Source organism: Cavia porcellus, unplaced genomic scaffold (assembly GCF_034190915.1).
Source record: "Cavia porcellus strain 051 isolate PalLab524CR breed Dunkin Hartley unplaced genomic scaffold, mCavPor4.1 scaffold_2, whole genome shotgun sequence".
Lineage (NCBI taxonomy): Eukaryota > Metazoa > Chordata > Mammalia > Rodentia > Caviidae > Cavia > Cavia porcellus.
In genome coordinates, this window is record NW_026947485.1 from 140,068,552 (window position 1) to 140,086,175 (window position 17,624).

Here is a 17,624-nt window from a genome sequence, read left to right on the forward strand (position 1 = left end):
AGCTTTTCAGGTTCCTGTTTAATGTTACTGGTTAGAACCTAATAAGCTATGTTACTGACCATACTCAAACTGATCAAGAATTATTTAAGTTGCTATGTTATCTTCAAAAATAACCAGTGTCCCATGATTAACATGAGGTCTAAATTCATTCTGGGAGCCACAGGAAAGGGGAGGAGGTATGTGGACACTGCTGCTCTGACCTCTTGGCATGGAGCAAGGCCAACATCCTTATCCAAGTTTGGGAAAAGAGAAAGATGCAGTTTTTACATTAGTTCTTTGTCTGCCTCACACATACAAATACTCAAAAGATCCATTATTGTGCATGTGCCTTTTACCTCTCCTTTTAAAAAGCTACATAATGAAGAGAGATTTATTCACTTTAAAATGCTGCCTGTGCACAAAGTGAAACCTGCTTGGATCCTTCTGGTTTATATAACACCGCTCTTTCTCCAAGCCTTGTAAAACCTGCATGAGCCAGACCACTCACCGTTTGCCCTTACACTCCCAGGCCATGGGGCAGAGAGGGCCAGCTGGTGTGTGCAGTCTGTTAGCTATTATACAGCCTAATGATGCACAAGAATAAAGGTTCCCTGTGTAGAATGTTCTCCACATCTGGGCATCTAAGAAGGCTCTGCAGATTCCAGTGGGTCTGAGGAGACTGTCGAGTAAGCCAGCCAAGCTCCTCTGGTTATAGGGCTAACCTGTCAGTCAGTCCGTGACATGAGATGACCGTGTCAGTGGCTTTATATCCCCTTTGACCAGTATTTAAGATCTATTTATTTATTCCCAAGTCCAGATTCACTTTAGCTGCAGTTACTTCCTCCAAAGCCTGCTTGAGTCCTTTGTGAACTAAGCCCCTGTAAGCTAACAAATGCAGGCTGCTGAGCAAGAGACGAAGAAAAAGACTCACAGTGAGAAGGGCAGATGTAAAGGATGCAATGAAAAGAAATTAGAGAGCCAGCAAAAGGTGATGCTAAGCAGCTCTCTCTCTCTCTCTCTCTCTCTCTCTCTCTCTCTCTCTCTCTTTCTGTCAATCTTTTTCTACCTCTCTCTTCTTTTCTCCTCCACCCCTCTACCCAAGAAAGTTTAATTCTAAGATTGAAGATTCAGAGAGCCGTGCCATAGGTAATTGAGGGCTGAATGGGTACAGACCAGCTAACACAAAAGCAAACACCCAGCTGCTGGACTCAGGAGCAGCACTCTTGTTACTGAAAAAATATAAGGGTAAATGACAGTGCACAGCAAGTGTAATGGGCAGAGCGGATACGGTGGTTGCATTTTATTTTTGTGAACATATGTGGACACCAGGCTCTCTGACAGGAGTGGTAGTAGCATTTATCATCTCATATCTCTAATATGGTTTGTGGTAATGGGGCCTGTATGTGTTCATGTGTGTTTTGGGGATATTGCAAACAATTGTTTCTACATGTTCTTCAGGACAGCATTAATAAATTAAATAGTTTGGAGCATTAAAAATGTCATGGGAAGCAAGTCTGGAAGAATATTAAAGTGATGAAGATGCTGATGTCTGCACTTAGCCATGCTGGGATCTATAAAAGTACAGAAATTGGAGGAATGAGTCCTGAGCAGTTGCTCCAGTGAAGCCTCCTAAATGGCATGTTTCTGAAGCAAGCGGGCTGTGGGCCTGCCTCAGTGGTACTGCATGGTACCTCTGCATGGTTGTGCCCAGCAATCTGTGCATTCTCACTGAGCTGGCAATTTTGACAATTGAATAAGTTATGTCTTTAGCTAATTTTTTATTTAAGGAAGAACTTTAATATTGGCAGGTATCCAGTAAAAATAACATCTCAGATAATTATTGCCACTACTGTCAAATTAATTAATAACATTTATTTATGTCTTTGAAATTACACAAATTCATATTCCTCTGTCTTACTTATCCCCGCCAGATACTTGATTCAGGTCATGTGTGATACAAGTCAGAACTGTGAAATTTTAAAACATCCTAAAAATTGAGAACTACTGCAGAAACCAAAACAGGGTCTGACCTGGATGAAACTAAATATTAAATATTCTCCTCAAATATTGTTCTTTTTCTTCCCTTTGAATGTTCTATTTAATCCCAGAAACCACTGACTAGCCACAGATAAAAGCAGTCCAGAAAATTCTCTGTCCTCAGACATCTCTACTGTGGGTCCAAGTGAAGTCAATAGGTTACCTACCACAGGGATATTTTCCACTTTAACCATATTTCTTATTGTAGAAAGAGAGATGTCCTACTGGAAGAAGGAAATTCTCTCCTGTCATCTCTAGAGATCATAATGTACTTGGCAGAGTCTATAGCTTTGTTTGAGCCATCTTACTGGGATCACAACACCATGAACAATATAAACTACGCCTGGGATATAGCTGGTCAAGCAGGCACAGGGCCTGGGTTTGCAAAAAGAAGAAAGGGAATAAAGGAGGGGACAGATTAGCTACATCCTCTGAAGTCAGACTTATAACAGTATCAGCAGAGGCAAATGCTTCTACTGGCAGAAGGACTCTCCATCCAGAAGTATACATTTCACTTTGACGATGTCCTGAACTATACCACTTGAGCTATGGTTAGACCTTAAGTAGAGTTTGATTTTGCCTCTGCTTCTACAACTGGGCCATCCCCACCAGGGATGACCATGAAGCTGCCTTCTTCTCTGTCTAATCTAATAAGCCTATTTACCTACTCTGCCAAGCACATATTTTGTAATTAAATGTTGAAGCACAGAGACTGATTAGAGAACACAAACATTACCCTAAGGGACATATTAAAAATGTTCCCATTCCTCTGTAAAGAACCATTTGTACCTTGCCTCCTTATTGAGCTGGGCATTATCATGACCAGCGGGAGAAATGGACTTTATAAAACTCTAGCACAGTGATCATCCTGGCTATAAACAAAACCTGCTTCCACTTCAAATAAAAATGTGCTCTTATTCCTGCAACCACAAAGCAACAAAAACCAGTAGACACTATTTCCATTTTGTCCTCATTTTTTAGAAATCTAATCAGACCCAAATGGAAGGAGAACCTTGTTACTGTAGTCAACTTCAATGTGTTGTAGAAGTGCTTGACCACTGGACTAGGTAAGGATGCCCAAACAATGAAATGGCCTTTAATTTATAATCTTATCTGAGTGCATAAATGAATATACTTTGGGGGAATGTCAATACTGCTTACCAGAATCCAATAAAAATATCACCAATACTTCTGACATGAAGATGATTATGCTTCTATTATATTTATAAAAAGAGTAAAGGGGAATAATAATCTTCATGCAACAACATGTGATATTTATTGAACACATAGTATTGCCAGGCACTATGTTAAAAATGTTAACAAATTATCTCTTTAAATTTTCACAATAATTCAGTAAGTGAGTTACTTTTAGAATTCTTAATTTACAGGCAAGAAATAAATGGAGAAATTGTGAGGAGGTTAGAACCAATGGGAGACTTCCATTGCTTTATAAGATACCATAGAAAATAGGTCACATCAAGGTCTAGAGCTTTCTTATAAAATAAGTAAATCAATTCTGACAATTGAATAAGTTAAGTCTTTAGCTAATTTTTTATTTAAGGAAGAACTTTAATATTGGCAGGTATCCAGTAAAAATAACATCTCAGATAATTATTGTCACTACTGTCAAATTAATTAATAACATTTATTTATGTCTTTGAATTGCAAATTTTATTGAATAAGAAAGTAAAATAACTGTAATTAGATTTGTTGGTGGTGAAAAACCTGAATCAAGGCTCAGAGAGTTAGAAGTTGCCTTGGTCCTCTTTCTTTGTAGGACCCAGAGGCAATGCAAGAACTCTACCTGCCCCATTTCCAGTGGTAAAAACAAGTGGGTCAGGAAACGGTACTATTGTACAGTTTCAGTCTCTAAACTAAGAAATATTTCCTTGTGATGATCTTCCTCAGAGATGAGTTGGACTCATATGCTCTTATTAACATACTTCTATATTTTTGCTTGATTATTGTGCAAATTAATTTTTAAAATACTCAACCAAACTTGTACATCTAGAGTAAGCTCCATTTTATTATAAAGTGTTGTTTTCTCTTATGTACTGCTGGAATTAATTTAGTAATGTCATTAATGATTTTTGCATGCATGTTCACGAGAGAAATGAGTTGGATACTTTTCTCTTTAGTGTTGGAATCAAGCAAAAGAATTTTATAAAAAGCTTTAAAGGTTGTATTTGCTCTGGACAATCTTGTCTAAATTGAATGTTAATTTTTTGTCTTTTGAATGGATAGAAAAATTCACGGGGTTAAATGATAGGAATCAAAAGTTTTCCTTAAAAAACAATTTTAATACCAGATTTGTTTCTTTATTAGATACAAGATTATTCAGATTTTCTATTTTTTACTTCACTCAGCTTCAGTGCAGTGGTTTTGGGGATGAATTGCCTGTTTCATCTAAATTGTTAAATCTCTCTGCCTAAACTTCACATCCTCTTTGCCTGTGAAACAGAATTTGTGGGGACATACACTGGTCTCTCACAAACGTCATTTTCTGTCATTTATGCACTCATTTTTATTGCTTCAGTTTTCTACTCTTCATAGTTCGATTTGCTCTTCACTTTCTAGCTTCATGCAATAAAATTTTAAAATATTTACCCTCATCTTTCTTATTTCCTTAAATGTATTTAAGCTACTAATTTCTGAGATTCCATGAAAAAGTTTTGATATAAGAATATAAACCAAGAGGTTTTTGGCCCCAAATAGCAAAGAACTATATTTATTATTATTTTATTTTAAATACTCTAAGTTTTCATTTTGATTTTCTTTTTCCCATATTTTATTTAAAAGTTTGTTATTAAATTTCATTGAATTTCAGATTCTCCTGATTATGTTTTTGTTATTTAGTTCTAGTAAATTCCCAGTGTAGTCATACAACAATCTTGGGGTAATTTTAATCTTTTGAAATTTTTGAGGCTTTAGTTTTGGTACAATATGTAGTCATCTATGTTATGTGAACATGAAAATGATTTACATTTTGTTAAGGCTGATTTCAATGTTCTCTAATTTGGATTGTGTTTATCAATATTGTATTGAGATCTACATTATTTCTAAGTTTTTGTCTGCTTCTTAAATCAATTTTTATTGTACAAGTATTGTACATTCATTTCGTTTGGGGTTTTTGTTTGTTTGTTTCTCTTATTTATTTATTTATTTATTTTTTATCGGTACCAGGAATTGAACTCATGACTGAGTGCTTGCAAGGCAGGCACTTATTCCACTAAGCTAAATCCCCATCCCCCTTGTTTGTTTCTTTATTTGTACCTTTTATTTGTTTTGAAGCTATGGTAGTGGATGCTTACAAATTTAAAATCAGGATACATTTCTGGGAGGTTGATCTCTATAATTTCCATTATAAAATATTTGTGCTTATTGTTGATATTGTCTTTTTCACGTATATAGCTATCTTCTTTTGATTCATGGTTGTGAAATAAAATATTTTAAAAACATTGACCTTTAAATTTTTCATGTTCTTGTAAGTAATGATTTTTTCTGTCTGCTTTGTGAAATGTCTGAATAACAATGTGACTATCTTAGATTTTTATTTTAACATTTATTCCATTTATATTTAAAGTAATTTCTGATGTTAATTAGGTTTATATTAACCATATTACTGATTTCCCACTATCCAATTTGTTTTTTATCCACTTTTAATTAAATGACATGTTTATTATTATGTATTGTCATCCTATTATTTTTAGGCATATTCTTATGCCCTAAGTTAGCAATATCCAAAAATGTAACAAAACATATCCTTAAAGTATATAGTGCAATGACCTGTCTCAAACTTTAGGACTTTTAAAATGCTTGCCTTCTGTGATTGCCATACATTTTAATTCTAAATACAATTTCAACTCTTTAGATATATACACATACAAGTATTAGTTCATATAATCAATACTAATGCTTGTGCTCTTTTCCCTTTCAATGAAAAAAAATTTTCATTCACTTGTACATTTCTTTGCTTTGTTTTTCCATGCTGGGGATCAAACTCAGGCCCTTATGCATGTTAGGCAACCCTGGTACCAATGAACTACATTGCTTTGCTACTGACTACAGTAATTTCTGATTGATAAATTCTACTTAGATTTTCCTTTACTATACTGATTGAAGAAAAGTTCTCTTAGTCAATGTCTTTTCAGTTATTTTCAAGGATCCTTGCAGTGTGTAATTCTGCTTTGGCATTTTCATTCAACACTTTAAAGATATTTCACTGCCATCTGGCTTCCCCTGCATTTGTAAAGAGTTTAGTTAAAAATTTTAAGATTTTTTTCTTTGAAAAGTAATATGGTGGATTCTAAGATCATTTTCTGATTCTTTAGTTAGTTTTTCTAGATTTATGATCAATCACGTGCCCATTATTCTCTTTATAATTCTTATTTTTCATTAGCTTTTGTAGATTTATGATTGATTATGTACCCATTACTATTTTTATCCTACAGTGGATTTACTGAATTTTTAGTATTTTGTTGAATTTTATTAAATTTGGATGTTTTTAATCATTGTCTCTTCAACTATTGCTACCGTCTTATTCTATCAGCTAAGATTATTCTTATACATATCCCATGCGCATATATATAGATATATGTATATATATCTTTTTGAGTATCAATTTAGAAATTTCCTCTTGAATTTCTTTGAGTGAACTAGTTCTGTGTTCTGCTACACTCAGGATCTTACTATTGAAGTAACCATATATTGTAATTTTCTGGGTTGTATATATATCATTTTATTTCTTTGATTCTTTCCCCTGATTTATTTGATGTATTATTTGTAATTACTTAAAATTTATCCTGCTAATTTTATTAATAGATTATCAATGTGTGACATTAATTGTCTCTTAAATATCAGTCAAATCATATCTTTTCACAGATTTACAAATTTTTATTATGTGCCACATATAATAAGTAAAAAAGTAAGAGTAGTTGATCCTGCTATCTTTCACCACATGGTATTCTCTCCACATATAAGTGAATAGAGTAAAAGCATAATCATCCCAATTAGAAATTGATTTGGGATGAAAGTAAACTACCATGTTTTCCATATTTGAGGTCCCTGCTTCCAGAGCATAGTCTCCTGGATTCTTCTCTGGAACCCTGATGTGGCTCTGTCTACTGTGCACAGGAGAGGGTGCTTTCCATCTCTGGTTTTCAAGAGTCTCAGTCATGTTCCCACCCTCGTCCTCGGCCAATCAATTGCTGACAGACGAAGTGAGATCCCTTATTAGCAGATATGGCTTCCTGTGCACCAAAATCCTGGATGCTTTACTGTGCATTTTAGGTTTCGGCTTTGGTCTCTTGTAGGTCCAGCAAATGCTTGTGGGGGAAATAAGTGTCTGAGTTCCCTGGAGCTCCCTTTTAACTAGATCCCATTTGTCTACCAAAGACCTGAGTGGTTCCTCTTCCACCACAGAGCCTGCTACTTCCCTAAGACTGGTCCTCCAGTCCTATCCCGAGATGGCAGACACTGAAGGGTGAAAAATGGATGGAGGTAGCCCGCTCACCTTTCCTTTCTCAGAAGTCATGGCTTATCACACTCCTGCTTCTGTACTTTGAAAACTTACTTTCACACTCAGAAATCCAAATCTTGTACTTTATCTGTCTGTATCTACTGTTGCGGTAGGACCATTATCCTGCTGCCAACTAGAACACTATATCCTACTTAGATAGAGAAGTTCGTTCACATTCTATCTATTTGGAAAAAAAAAAAAAACTATAACTGAAGTGTCTTTTGATCTGTAATAACAAGGGACTACATGAAAACTGGATTTAAAAAAAGGGAATTTTTTGTTTTTCCTGGTTAAAAAATCCATGTATGAAGATGACTGACTCCAGTTACAAGACAATCTAGGAATTAAATGAAAACCCGTTTCTAATTCAGTTGTGTGCCCATTTCTATCTCAGTCATCACTCAAATTAAATGGGCTGAAAAGGAAAATATGTGATTCCTCAGAGCAAACCTTGCTTCGTGTTACTAGAGGAAAAATGAGTAGACGGGAGACAGGAAGAGCAAAGGCCCACCATGCATGGCCACTCCACCCATCCATCATTCTTCATCTTCTGAAGTGCTCTAACTTCATGCCACCACTTAAGCACTAAAATACCTTTTTTCATCTTTTGTGCTGCTTAATGCTTCATTTATGTTAAACCAAAGCTTTGTTCTTGACTCTCAGTATCCACGGCATGAAAATTCCTCCTTGTAAGTAATAAATACTTGTGGCATGTTTGGTCGGGGGTTAGGTTACTGGGTGCATTTCACACAGGTCCTCAACTAAAGAGGATTAGTTTCTCAGTTTCCAACTCTGATCATATGCTAATATGTGCTGTCACAAGAAAGCACTTCAAAATAAGCCACAGGGTATTGTTATATATTTTATGCAGCAGGTCTTTGAAGCAAAACTAAATGTGAAAGCGAGTAAGGGTGCCTAGTCAATCCCTGAGCCATTTCACTGGCATGTAGTGCTGCATTCAGCGCAGTTCCCTTTGCTGTGACATCGCACATCCCTTTCTCAACAGGCAATTATGGGCAGATTTCAGAGGAGCCTCCAGGAGACTAGATTGTGGGCTGAATGAAACTGCACCAGACAGGCAGAGCCATTTCCTCCCAGCTACTCTGTGTGTCTCTACCAACAAAAGAAGGGATTTTGAATTCCTTCTTTCACTTGCTTGTCTGCCAAAAAATTCACAAAAAGAGATTACACTTTTAGCCTGAATTTGAAGCCCGAAACTAACTTACCCAGTCAGCAAGATGGATGGAATTTAGAAGGCCATGTTATATCTAGCAGTTGTGCAGATCCTCCACAGGGGTATCTTGATTAAAGCATTTGAACTTAGAAAAACACGAATTCATAGAGAGAAAAATGTATAGTGTGGCTACAAAAAGCACAGTCACTAGACTCTGTGCCTAAGTGAGCTTGTGCCTCAGATTCCTAACTTGTATAATAGAGCTACTATGATTAATCAGAATAACGCATGTGAAGTGTTTAGCAAGATGCCAGGCGTATGCAATGAAGCATATTTTTTATGTTTTTATTGACCTTGGCAGGAAATGTTAGGGATAGCTCCACTAATGATTTAGCATCATGGTAAAGGAATTTAAAAACCCTTTTTGGTTGGTAGAGACACATGGAGTAGTTGGGAGTAGTTGATGTGACTGGGGCCATACATAGTGTAAAAACGCTTAAAAATTAGTCTGTTTAAATGAATCTATATGTATTTTCTCATAAATTATCTAAGAAAATTATTTTGACTATATACAGCTCCAAAGACAGAGAGCATCATTAAAAGTTAAGACCACAAATTTTAACAGGGGTTTTATATATATATATATATATATATATATATATATATATATATCCTTAATGTTTGGAGATCATACAAATGCCAAAGTCTCCTTAGATTGCACAAATTTTTATTTCCCAAAAATAATTACCAAAAGCTAGTGTTTTACCTATTTATCCTGCATCTATTTTAGCTCTAACTCATCTTTGTCTTAAAGTAATTTACATATAAGTTGTGTCCCTTTTCTCTGTGCTCAAAGTTTTACTTCATCCTTCTTTTCCACTTTGAGCTTTGTCTCTAAGAATCATGCAATTTTATTCATTTGCAAATGCTTTAAAATGCATGTGCTAGTATCAATACTGGCCCTGTTCACACTCTAGACAAATAGAAAATAAGGAAATATACATTTTTCTGAGACACAGAGAGAGGGTCCCACTATGTAGCCCAGGCTGGCCTCAAACTCACCACAATCCTCCTGCCTCAGCCTTCTGACTGCTGGAATTACAGTCTTGTGCCACCACCCCTGCAATAAATACTATTTTATTAACACAATGAGAGAAATGTGCAGATATAGTGGGAAAGGAGTAGAATCTGATTTTTAAAAGATGGATGCAGTAAGGCAGAGTGGTCACGAAGTGAAGATTTTGGCCTGATACAAAACACAAAGGCAAGAAGTAGCTCGTCAGGGTAGAAAACTACCAACCAATTGATGTTGCTCAAATATAAAAAGTTCAAAGAACTGGCCAAAGTGATCCTGTCAAATTAGACAAGGGAGAAATAGTGAAGAGAAAAACAGTGAAGGACCGCTCTTCCATTTAAGAACTTTGATTATTACTTTTTCTGTGCATAGTTGGGAGCCCCTGATGAATACTGAACCAAGAAACAACATGATGCGGTTTCCCATGTTAGATCAATTATACACTGGGGGAGGACACTGAAGGCTATAGCTAAAGGGACTAAGAGGAGAAAGCCATCTATACAGTAATGTGTGGTGCAACCCTGAGGGCCTCGGTGCAGGCAGCGGTCGCTAACAGAGAAAAGGCCAGGGAAGATATGCCTAAGGAAAGTGAAACTTGCAATTCTTCCAAAGGAGTCTATTCAAAAGCCACCTTAGGAAAACTTTCTTTATTACTTTCCTTTTGGTTTATGGTTTTAGCTATAGGAGTCTCACTACTGTGTTCCATAAGACTGTTTTAAAATCCTGGTCTCTACCAATCCTTCTGCCTCAACCTCCTAAATTCCGGGACTAGAGGTATTCATCACTGCACCTGGTGATAGGGACACATTTTAAAATGAGATAAAGATAAGACACAAAAAATAGAGATCAATATGCCTACATAATATGGGTTCAATATTCCAAGTCAGGTAAGTTATCTTTGTCTTCGGCTCACATTTTACCAATTACCGAGATCTATAAATTTTCTTGGCCTCCATCCTATTTTATTTATTTATTTTTTTTAGACATAGTGGGATCCTCCCAGGAGGTTTCTTCAACAACTTCCATTTTTCTCCTGATAAGCATCATGGAACCAGCAGTTCTGTCCCTATTTTGTGAGGCCACTGCTATGAGTCTTCTCTGACCTCACAACTGATGGTTGGGATGCTACATTTTGTCTTCAAGTAAAAAAAAAATTGCTGTCTTATCCGCTTACCAGCATTTTTCCATCAGTTGTTCTTTGTTATCTTTATATTTATTTATAGATCTACCCTGATGGTTATTCAAATCAGAATCTTTCAAGTTTTCAACCACAGAAATGCCACTTTGAATTCTGAAGAATAACTTTTTGTTCTATATGGTTTAAGTGAAGCAAAGTAAACAGTGGAGAGATGAGTCTTAGTCTTCAGCAGCTCCTGGATGTTTCATGTATGGTTCTAAATCAACATTCAGCAAACCAACATCCACTGACCTAATCTAGATATCTACCTCCTTAAATACAGTTTTACTGGAGTACATTCATGTCCACTCACTTCAGTTGTAATGTCACTTTATTGCCTCATAAGGTTTGGCAAAGGTTGTATTAGTTAACATAGCTAGGACAGTATTATGTGATAAATGTATATTTTTACTGTTTTTATTTTCATATCTTGCATTTTGTTGGCTACCATTTTTCAATCAATAAGAATACTTCTTTTGGAAGAACATAACTACAGAACTCCATATCTCTGCCTTGCTAGGCAGGCCTGTCTCTCATTGTTTTCCTCCATTTCATCTGTATAGTAGCCATGCACCATCTTCTCCTAACTCCTTCATTATTTTTGTTGATTTAATTGAAAAATAAAATTATACATGATTGTGTACAGTTTGATGTACTGATATGTACTTTTATACATTATGAGGTGACTATGTCTAGCTTATTAAAATACATTTCACCACACACATTTATTATGATGAAACACTTAAAATCTATTGTCTTAGCAATTTTCTGGTACACTATATACTTTTATTAACTATATACATCATGGTATACATTAAATCTTGAATTCACTCCTAGCTAACTGAATTTGTCATCTTTGACCAACATCTCCCCAGTCCACCCACTCCCTGCTCCTCGTAACCACGTTTGCATTCCCTGATCCTGTGAGTTCCATGCTCTTCTATTGCACATGTGAGCAAAACCAGACAGCACTTCACTTTCTGCTTCTGACTTACTTCACTTAACATAATGGTCTCCAATTGAATGTCGTGATGAATGACAGGCTTTCATTTGTTTACAGTTTGAACTGAATGCATTGAAGAAATCACCTAGAGTTAAGGTATACAGCATCATGTTTTGAGGTACATGCATACCATGAAATGATTTTTAGAATCTAATTAGCATATTCATTACCTCACATATGCATAATAAATCTTGATTTTACAATAGTACAAGTAAAAAATATTCCTATGCAAAGAAACTTAACATCTCACATTCAGAGACAGATTAGAATGGTTAAATGAACATTATTGCAAATGATTTCTGGATATCTCTTTACATTAATGCATTAATGAAAATAGCCAGTGCCATATACTCTGTTGTGGACTGCTGTTTCACATAACTAAAGGTAGTGAACATATTTTCAGCTCAATAAGTTCAGGTCAACATTATGGTGTCTTAGTGAATATAATTAATAATTGTTTTTCGGCATTTCCCTACTTCCTTATATCTCCTTTCCCATTCCCTTATTTCTTATTCTACTTTCATTTCATCATTTTAGATTCCATATATTATGAAGAAAAAGGTATGACCCTTATCTTTTTGAGTCTAGCTTCTTTCAGGTAACATCATCTCCAGTTTTATCCATTTCCCTACAAGTGACATAACTTTGTTTTTCTTATGGGATGAATAATACTCCATTATGTCTACATACCATGATTACTTTACCCATTCATTTGTTGACTATATCTGGTTCTATATCTTCTCTATTGTGAATTATCCTACAATAAACATGGATATGGAGGTATCCCTGTAAGACACTGACTAATTCCTTAAGGTGTACACCAATGAATGATATAGCTGGGTCATATGAGACCATTGTTCTAGTTTTAGCTTTTTGAGGACACTGTCTTTATTTCCATAGTAGGCATACTAGTTTACATTCCCAAGAGCAGTGTTGAAGGCTTCTTTTTTTTGTTCTTTCCATCCTAATCAACACTTACAGTGCGTTGTCTTTAATAGCTCTTCTGACTAGGTTGAGATGGAACCTCAGTGAAGTTCTGATTTGCATTTCCCTCTTGGGTGAAGGTGTGGAACACGTCCTGCACTCATCTCTGTTCTTTGTATTTTCTGAGAAGCATCTGCTCAATTTACTTACCCATTTACTGACCGGGCTCTTAGGGTCTTTATGGTTGTTTGCTTTGTTTTGTTTTTGGTATTACATTCTTGAGGGTTTTTTAAACCCTCTGTCAGAGGTGCAGTTCACCAATATTTTCTCTAATTTTATATACTCATCTCTGTTGGTTGTTTCTCCTACTGTGAAACCATATTTATTTTATTTTATTGGAAACATATCTTACAAATTTTATTGTTATTTCATGAGTAATAGTACTTAGAGAAAAAATGTGAAAGCTTCTGTTTTCAATGAGGAAAAAAGCAATTGCTGGTGAATTGAATGTGGCCTTTGTATTTGGCATAAGTTACAAAAGATTTTTAATTTGATATAGCACCTTTTGTGGATTCTTTCTATTAATTTCTAGCCTTTGGGGTCCTGTTAAGGAAAGTCTTGCCTATACTTTGGTTTCAAGCCTTTCCCCTGAGTTTGCTTGCAGGAGAGTCCAACTTTCAGGTCTTTGATTCATTTTGAATTGGGTTTTTGTTACTGGGTGAGAGGGAACTAGTCTCGGTTTTCTATACATGGATATTCAGTTTTCCTAGTAGCATTTGTCAGAAGACTATCTTTTCTCTAATGTATGGTTTTTTTTTTTTTTTTTTTTTGGCTCCTATTTCAAGAATCAGATGGCTGTAGCTATGTAGGTTTGCGTCTGTGTCCTCTATCCTATTGCATTGGTCTAACATGTCTATTTTTGTGCCAGTCCCATGCTGTTTTTTGTTACGCTGGCTTTGTAGTAGAATTTGAAAGGATTTCTTCTTTTCATGGCTGGATAATGTTCTGTTTCATCTATGGTCTTTATCCACTCATTAGTTGATGTACATTTCAGTTGTTTCCACGTCTTTACTATGAGAATTGCTACGTGGGAGTGCTGTTATCTCGGCTGACCCATCTTACTAATTGTAGATACATACACAGTGGAGGAGTGCTGGGTCATACAGTAGTTCTATTTTTTAAGTTTTTGAGGAATTGCTATACTATATCATGTGTATTAGTAAATAGTGGCTATATTTATTTACATTCCTGACCACATTATGCAAATTTTCCTCTGCTCTACATTCTTTCCAACCTTCATTATTATCTTGATTTTTAAAAATAATAGCCAACTTATCATGATGTTAAGTCTCATTGTAGTTTGAACTTGCATTTCCCAGAGATAGCAAACATGTTCTTCTTATATATCTTCCTTTATGAAATGTTTACATAGTTCCTTTGTCCGTGTTTAATTGGATTATTTTGTTGCCATGGAGTTGCTTGCTGTCTTAACATACGTTAGATAATAACCCCTTAAAGTACAAAACTTTCTCCATTTTGTAAATGATCTTGTTACTATCTTGATTCTATTTCTTCCCTATTTAGAGACATTTTAATTAATCTAATTCCTTTTGTCTATTGTTTGGCTTTGTTGCCATTTTTTAGTCTTAACCAAAAAATTATTTCTGAGACTAATGTAATTAAGTTTTCTCCTATGTCTTCTTCTGATAGTTTTATAATTTCAGATCTTACATTGAAGTCTTTTTTTCATCCATTTTGAGTTGATTTTTAAATATGTGTTGAGACAAAGCCTTAATTTCATTCTTTTGAGTGTTGAGATCCATTTTTCCTAGCACTATTTATTAATGTCAATTTCATCTCTGCCCTGTTCTTGGCATCTTCGTCATTAACTGTCCATGCATGGATTTATTGCTAGGCTTTCTCTTCTCTTTCACTAGTTAATGTGTTTATACCAGTACCATATTCTTTTCATTATCCTAAATTTGTGGCTGATTTTGAAAATAGGTAGAGTGATGTCTCTGCCCTTTTGTTTTTATTAAATATTGTTTTTATTATTAGATCTATACTCGTCACAGTGATCATAACAAAAATTCTAGACCTATCAACTAGTCTGATTCATACAGAATCAAGAAGTGGAGGTAAAAAAGAAAACTCCTTAAATCACAGTTCCAATGCCCACTCCATCTATCACACAAAAAGGAAACAAGATGTTTCTTGTTCACTTTCCTGTGCCTTTACAAAATTGTCTCATAAAGAGAAGATGCTCACGAATAGCTGTGAAAGGATGGAATAAACTTCACAGGAATGGAGAGGTTAACAAGGGTGAGAACGATGAGAAATGAGTGCTGAGCTTTCACCTGCAGTGTGCCTCTGACCTAATGGCCACTACTTACTATGGAAAATAACTGGACCGCAAAGATATGGAACACGGAAGATGACAAAAGCTCAAGGTACTAGTGAGGCAAAACTTATCCAGAGCTAGTCCCAGCTATAGTAGCAGTTTTATAACTCCAGATGCTGCATATAATAGTACTAGTTAATTAAGTTCAAATCACAGACATTGTTTTAAAGTTTACGTAAATAAGTACCAATATACCTACTTTGTTTGCTAATCTTCTCACTCTTGCTATTATGTAATAATTTATGTTGCCAATATTTTTTCATTATTAATTCAATATAAGCCTGGCAAATATTTATTTGGTTCTGCACATTCCAAAACAGATGAGGGAGCACATTATTTTTGCTCTTCTTCTTTTTTTTTTTTTTTGTCTTCTTATTGGTACCGGGAATCGAACTCACTACCGCCTGCTTGCAAGGCAGGTACTTATGCCGCTGAGCTAAATCCCCAGCCCAACTTTTGCTCTTCTTTTGAAGGAACACCATTTGAAATATTGACACATTCACAATGACACATAACACGATAAGTGCTGACCAGGGCAAAGAATTAAGGCTATTGGTCAACAGAGGTTGGACTAATTATTCCAGTAGAAGAGGTATCTACGTTTACTTAGAAATAGCTATTTTAGTTAAACTTTGGGGTCGTCACATTCAAAACAGTGAAGAAGTAAAGTGCTCATTAGGCAAATGAGGACAGAGTAAGTCAAAATGCATTTTGGAAATGGTGAATAATATGAGTGTCTAGAATAGAAAGGGTATTAGTCAGGAGCAGGAGAGAGACGAGATAGGGAAAACGGTTGAAGCCACATTAATAAAGATTTAGTCTCCAAAATCATTGAGAAACCATCAGAGAGATTCTCAGGAAAAAACTCATTGTTAAGGCATATTTGGAGAATCTACAATGTGCCTAGTCCTAGGTCAGCCAGCAGATATATCTACAGCATATCTGCTCTGCCCTACATACTGTTCCTGTCAAGATTGTGTTCCAAAGTGAAAGTTGCGATAGACAGCACCTCCTTAGCTCCTGGCTGCACATACGTCAGGGTGCCAAAAGCCCAGTGTGTGAGATGACAAATTACGGGCAGAAATAACAATTAATCACTCATGCCAAACAAAAGAGAATGCTGTCTGCAAGTTCTTGAAAGGTAAACCCTCACTCCACTACCTAAACCAGCACGATTTTTTGTTGTTGTTGATGCTTTTCTTCATCCTCAAACACTTACTGAAAGGCATCTTACTCACTGAATTTGTTAAAATTGTTAAAACAGAAAAACTTCCTTCTCTGATATTTTTCATCATGCAGCTAACTCAATATCCTAAGAGTTGAAAATTCAGGGATTGTCTGCAGTGAAAATTATTTCTCTTATTAAATGAAATTTGATCTTTATTTTTACCTAGTTTTACTGATATGTGATGTAGTCTTCCAGTTTTATATATACCAATATGGTAAAAAGAAACTATCAGGGTCTAATAAGCTAGATAGCAATTCCAGAAATTGATTGTCCAGAGACTAACTTGGAAACAATTGTTTTTGTTCCCTTTTTGTAACTCCTTCAGTCGAGCAATGATCTCATCACATGGCTCATCAAGGTCACAGTTCTCAGAGCAGCTCCCTAAAAGGATTAAGACTGGAAATATTTCTACTTTGGCCCAGGATATTTGCATTGGCACACATTACTCCACTGTGCCCCCTCACTCTCCTTTTTCCCCATGCCATCTATTTCTATTCAGGCAAAACACAATATCAATGTGCTGCTTACTTGTCTTCCAAGGACCTTCAATGCAATTCCTCTGAATTCAAAAGAATTAAGCAATTTGATCTTGAGTGAAAATAAGAAGTGAACTTATTTCCTTGTATAGATTCTTAATAATGCTAATATGAGTTAGATTTTTATTAACTTTGGGGGAAGTTCAAATCAATAAGAGATGCAGTATGAAGCATAAGAAATTATATATCTCAAGAAATGCCACCAACAGAACTGTCTATATAAATGACATGTTGATTTAAAGTACTCTTCTAAATTTAACATTCAATTGTTTTATTTATGTTCCATAGAAGAAATATATGTTCACTCATTCATTCAGGAGCATATTCATTTATTTATTCACTTAATCCATGTCTGAGGGACTCATGCCACTAAATATTTTTATATTACTGTTCTAAATTCTCACAATTCAGTTATTATACTATTTATTTAGAATATGTGGCCTCTAAGTATCTCTAATTTCAAAGAAACAATATGTTGAGACGCATATGATGTGAAGAAGATATATATATGACTTTTATTGTAGTGTTATTTATAATAAAATGTGTGTAAACAACCTAAATATTCAACAATA